Source organism: Cherax quadricarinatus, chromosome 66 (assembly GCF_038502225.1).
Source record: "Cherax quadricarinatus isolate ZL_2023a chromosome 66, ASM3850222v1, whole genome shotgun sequence".
Classification (NCBI taxonomy): domain Eukaryota; kingdom Metazoa; phylum Arthropoda; class Malacostraca; order Decapoda; family Parastacidae; genus Cherax; species Cherax quadricarinatus.
This window is the reverse complement of record NC_091357.1, coordinates 10,128,139-10,134,138: the sequence shown is the minus strand read 5'-3', so window position 1 is coordinate 10,134,138 and position 6,000 is coordinate 10,128,139.

Genomic DNA, 6,000 nt, shown 5'->3' with positions numbered 1-6,000 from the left:
TGTGTGTATTTACGCGCTCGTGCGTGTGTATTTATATGTATACATGTGTGTGGTTGGATATCTTTTATCTTTTGACATCCATATTCCTCTTCCTCCACCAGTTTTTCTTTCCTCCGCCTACTGTGTATAATTTTTCTTGCCACCACTCTGGGATAATGGTGATATCTTCATTAAAAAAGGCATTTTTTTCTGTATTTGGGATAGGTTATCCTGAGAGATGGCAGTTCCCATGTGACAGTGACTTCATCTCTGCTGGAATGAAACTTTTGACGGTGCAGTAGCTGAGGGACCCTTGCTGGAATGCTTGACGGTATCTTCACTGTCCTACTGAATTCTGCTGACAGATTTTAACACCTTGTACGAGCTCCATTCTGACTGATGGAATATGATATTGAACCATGGCTTGATTTTGTTCCCACTGTGCAATTATCGTATAGAACAGAGCAGCAGAACATAGATGTATCCAACTGTTAAAAAAAAGTACCCGCATCTCCCTACTCGCAATCCACTACCTCCTTCTACTTCTACCTCTCCCCTACATCCACTACCTCCCTCTACTCCTACCTCTCCCCTACATCCACTACCTCCCTCTACTCCTACCTCTCCCCTACATCCACTACCTCCCTCTACTCCTACCTCTCCCCTACATCCACTACCTCCCTCTACTCCTACCTCTCCCCTACATCCACTACCTCCCTCTACTCCTACCTCTCCCCTACATCCACTACCTCCCTCTACTCCTACCTCTCCCCTACATCCACTACCAACCTCTACTCCTACCTCTACCCTACATCCACTACCTCCCTCTACTCCTACCTCTCCCCTACATCCACTACCCTCACAAACCTCTTCCCTTCATACTCCCTCCCTACACCACCTCATGTATACATCTCTCGCCTCCACACATCTCCCCCTCAACAAAGTTTAAAAAAAAGGTAATGTGTATTTGATGTATATCGCAGAGTCTAATGTTTATTTGATCACATTATATGTAAATTAGTCATATGAACCACTGAGCTAGTTTCCTTTCCCCCCCCCTCTTCCCCTCCATCGCTCCCTCCTTACTATGCTTCCTCTCAACCATCTGTTTTGTATATTTTACGTATATATTACGTCAGTATATGCATAATATATATATATATATATATATATATATATATATATATATATATATATATATATATATATATATATATATATATATATATATATATATATATATATATAGATATATATATATATATATATATATATATATGTATATATATGTATATATATGTATATATATGTATATATACGTATATATATGTATATATATATATATATATATATATATATATATATATATATATATATATATATATATATATATATATATATATATATATACATATATATATATATATATATATATATATATATATATATATATATACATATATATATATATATATATATATATATACATATATATATACATATATATATATAAATATATATATATATATAAATATATATATATAAATATATATATATATGTCGTGCCGAATAGGCAGAACTTGCCATCTTGGGTTAAATAGCAACGCTCATCTTGCCATATAGGACAAGTGAAAATTTGTGTATGCAATAATTTCGCCAAAATCATTCTGAACCTAACGAAAAAAATATATTTGATTGTGTTTGTTTATTACTAAATTATTGTAAACGTATTTAAAATACATTCAGTTGGGTTAGGCTAAAATAAATTGCTCTTGTTATAATAAGGTTAGGTAAGTTTTCTAAGATTCTTTTGGTGCAAAATTAAAAAAAATTATATTAACATTAATGAAAAAAATATATCTTTAAACGTATAAGAGAAAATTTCAGAAAGGACTTAATTTTAAATGAGTTCTTGCTAATTGACCAGTTTTACATATTCGGCACGACATATATATATATATATATATATATATATATATATATATATATATATATATATATATATATATCTCTCTCTGTGTGTGTGTGTGTGTGTGTGTGTGTGTGTGTGTGTGTGTGTGTGTGTGTGTGTGTGTGTGTGTGTGTGTGTGTGTGTGTGTGTGTGTGTGTGTGTGTGTGTGTGTACTCACCTAGTTGAGGTTGCAGGGGTCGAGTCCGAGCTCCTGGCCCCGCCTCTTCACTGGTCGCTACTAGGTCACTCTCCCTGAACCGTGAGTTTTATCATACCTCTGCTTAAAGCTATGTATGGATCCTGCCTCCACTACATCGCTTCCCAAACTATTCCACTCCTGACTACTCTGTGGCTGAAGAAATACTTCCTAACATCCCTGTGATTCATCTGTGTCTTCAACTTCCAACTGTGTCCCCTTGTTACTGTGTCCAATCTCTGGAACATCCTGTCTTTGTCCACCTTGTCAATTCTTCTCAGTATTTTGTATGTCGTTATCATGTCCCCCCCCATCTCTCCTGTCCTCCAGTGTCGTCAGGTTCATTTCCCTTAACCTCTCCTCGTAGGACATACCTCTTAGCTCTGGGACTAGTCTCTGTTGCAAACCTTTGCACTTTCTCTAGTTTCTTTACGTGCTTGGCTAGGTGTGGGCTCCAAACTGGTGCCGCATACTCCAATATGGGCCTAACGTACACGGTGTACAGGGTCCTGAACAATTCCTTATTAAGATGTCGGAATGCTGTTCTGAGGTTTGCTAGGCGCCAATGTGCTGCAGCAGTTATTTGGTTGATGTGCGCTTCAGGAGATGTGCCTGGTGTTATACTCACCCCAAGATCTTTTTTCTTGCGTGAGGTTTGTAGTCTCTGGCCCCCTAGACTGTACTCCGTCTGCGGTCTTCTTTGCCCTTCCCCAATCTTCATGACTTTGCACTTGGTGGGATTGAACTCCAGGAGCCAATTGCTGGACCAGGTCTGCAGCCTTCCCAGATCCCTTTGTAGTTCTGCCTGGTCTTCGATCGAGTGAATTCTTCTCATCAACTTCACGTCATCTGCAAACAGGGACACCTCGGAGTCTATTCCTTCCGTCATGTCGTTCACAAATACCAGAAACAGCACTGGTCCTAGGACTGACCCCTGTGGGATCCCGCTGGTCACAGGTGCCCACTGTGACACCTCGCCACGTACCATGACTTGCTGCTGTCTTCCTGACAAGTATTCCCTGATCCATTGTAGTGCCTTCCCTGCTATCCCTGCTTGGTCCTCCAGTTTTTGCACTAATCTCTTGTGTGGAACTGTGTCTTGCAGTCAAAGAATATGCAATCCACCCACTCCTCTCTCTCTCTTGTCTTACTGTTGTCACCATGTCATAGAACTCCAGTAGGTTTGTGACACAGGATTTCCCGTCCCTGAAACCATGTTGGCTACTGTTGATGAGATCATTCCTTTCTAGGTGTTCCGCCACTCTTCTCCTGATAATCTTCTCCATGATTTTGCATACTATACATGTCAGTGACACTGGTCTGTAGTTTAGTGCTTCATGTCTGTCTCATTTTTTAAAGATTGGGCCTACATTTGCTGTCTTCCATGCCTCAGGCAATCTCCCTGTTTCGATAGATGTATTGAATATTGTTGTTAGGGGTACACATAGCGTCTCTGCTCCCTCTCTCAGGACCCATAGGGAGATGTTATCTGGCCCCATTGCCTTTGAGGTATCTAGCTCACTCAGAAGCCTCTTCACTTCTTCCTCGGTTGTGTGCACTGTGTCCAGCACTTGGTGGTGTGCCCCACCTCTCCGTCTTTCTGGAGCCCCTTCTGTCTCCTCTGTGAACACTTCTTTGAATCTCTTGTTGAGTGTGTGTGTGTGTGTGTGTGTGTGTGTGTGTGTGTGTGTGTGTGTGTGTGTGTGTGTGTGTGTGTGTGTGTGTGTGTGTGTGTATGTGTGTGTGTGTGTGTGTGTGTGTGTGTGTGTGTGTGTGTGTGTGTGTGTGTGTGTGTGTGTGTGTGTGTGTGTGTGTGTGTGTGTGTGTGTCTACAATTAAATCTAATGAACACTATTAGCTTTTTAGTCCTCTGACAAGTAGAGAGAATCGCAATACATATGATCTTCGTCTAAGATCATCATCAGTCTTTTCCTAGGAGCATAACTTATCTGTAATCTAAGTTAATTATGCCAAGATATCAGCAGTTCAGAAAGCTTGGGTAACCTAACTCCTTCATTCAAGAAGGTTTACACAAAACTAAACCAAAACATTATATTACTAGAATGGCCCATAATGATGACAAAATTCTCATCTTTTGCCGCTGTAATATAAGAGAAGACAGTACACACCAAAATCATTTTATTTCGTATTTTAATGTATAAACAAATGTTTTTTTAATTGATAAATTACCTAATGGACGAAAAGTCTTCACAATAATATGCCATAATATGCATTATGTATCTTATTTACTTACATCTGTTTCTCCCAATCAACTAGGCCTAAATCCCTAACATCTCGACACTAAACTATTTCTTGGTAACACAACATCAATGACCTGTGAAAAACAAGATGTCTGTAAAGTTCCTATAAATAACTGTAGTCAGGATGTAATATTCAAACAAGGATCGTAGAACACAAAAAATCTGGAATAAGGTCCTCAACTTCCTGGGGCCATCGCCCACCCGTTTCTCCTCACTCTCGCAACCACCAATACTCCCTCTGCTTATATAAACATTCCTTTGCACACACGAATTTGTAAATCAGCTGCTCATCTTCCTGGTGAATAAAACACATGTGCAACAGTCAGATATCTTCATTGCCTAAACGCTGCATCTGCACAGCAGGCTTCGTAAGTTGAATAGTAAGGCAACTTTTGTACTGGAGACAATAGAAGAAATCGAGAGATTATTTTAAGTTATTCTGTCTCTTTAGCCTTAACTGAAGGTGTTCAGTCCTTTAGCCTGTGGGACTGAACACCCTCAATCAAGGCAATTTACTGAACGTCTTAGATTACTCCTCCATTTCTTCCACTATCTGCAGTATCAGTCACCTTTATATTCCACTGATAAACCTTGCTGTCTAGATGAATTGTTTAGCCAATAAAGACACCCAAGTCTTTCACATGTGTCTTATTCATCAACTTGTCGGTATTGTGTAATAACAATATGATGTTCGTCATCCTCTGCAAGAGGGTACTGGACAGATACCTAGAGTCAGTACCTGACCAGTCAGGCTGTGGTTCGTACGTTGGACTGCATGCGGCCTGCAGTAACAACCTGGTTGATCAGGTACTGGTCCACCGGGAGGTCTGGTTGTGGACTGGGCCGCAGGGGCGTGGACCCCAAGAACACCGTCCATGTAGACTCCAGGTAGACTTGTACTACTCCCACACAATCTCCGTATGAAAAAAACTTACATGGGTTTTCTTGGGAGGACGAGGAAGAAAAAAGAGAAAAAGACAAAATAGAAAGAGTGGAAAAAGCAGAAAGAACAGCAGCGTAGGATGATGACCACATTATTGCTGGCACACAGTATATACAAGTTGACGAATAAGACAAGCGTGTAACACTTGTATATATTTATTGCATATTCCAAGGTTAAGTAAATAAACCTATTTTACACTACATAAATTCTTGCTTAGCTTACGTTGCTCTATTAGTTTTGGTGCTGAATAAAAAATGGCATCTCAAAACGTTGTATATCTGCATCGACTGGTTTCCTTGGAGGGGGGATGGGGGAGAGATTCATCAGGTGATCCTAGTCTTCCTCCTCCTCCTCCTCCTCCTCTTCCTCCTAGCCTATCCTCGTTACCCCTTAGAAAACAAATGAGAAGATATTAGAGCCTCATAAGAGCTTAATGGGTGTCGTTTGCCAAGGATAAATGACCCATTAAGTTTAAACTGCCCAATGATTAATGACTGGTCGGTCTCAGGGGTAGGAATAAAGGGGTATGAGAGGATAGCGAATAATGAAGGGTGGATAAGGGGTTTAGGTACAGTGTAAAGGGCACGAGTATGTGTATCTCGTAGTGTGTACTAATATAACGCAAAGGGCTGAGACAAGAGCATATATAAATGGGTAATATGTACCAGAA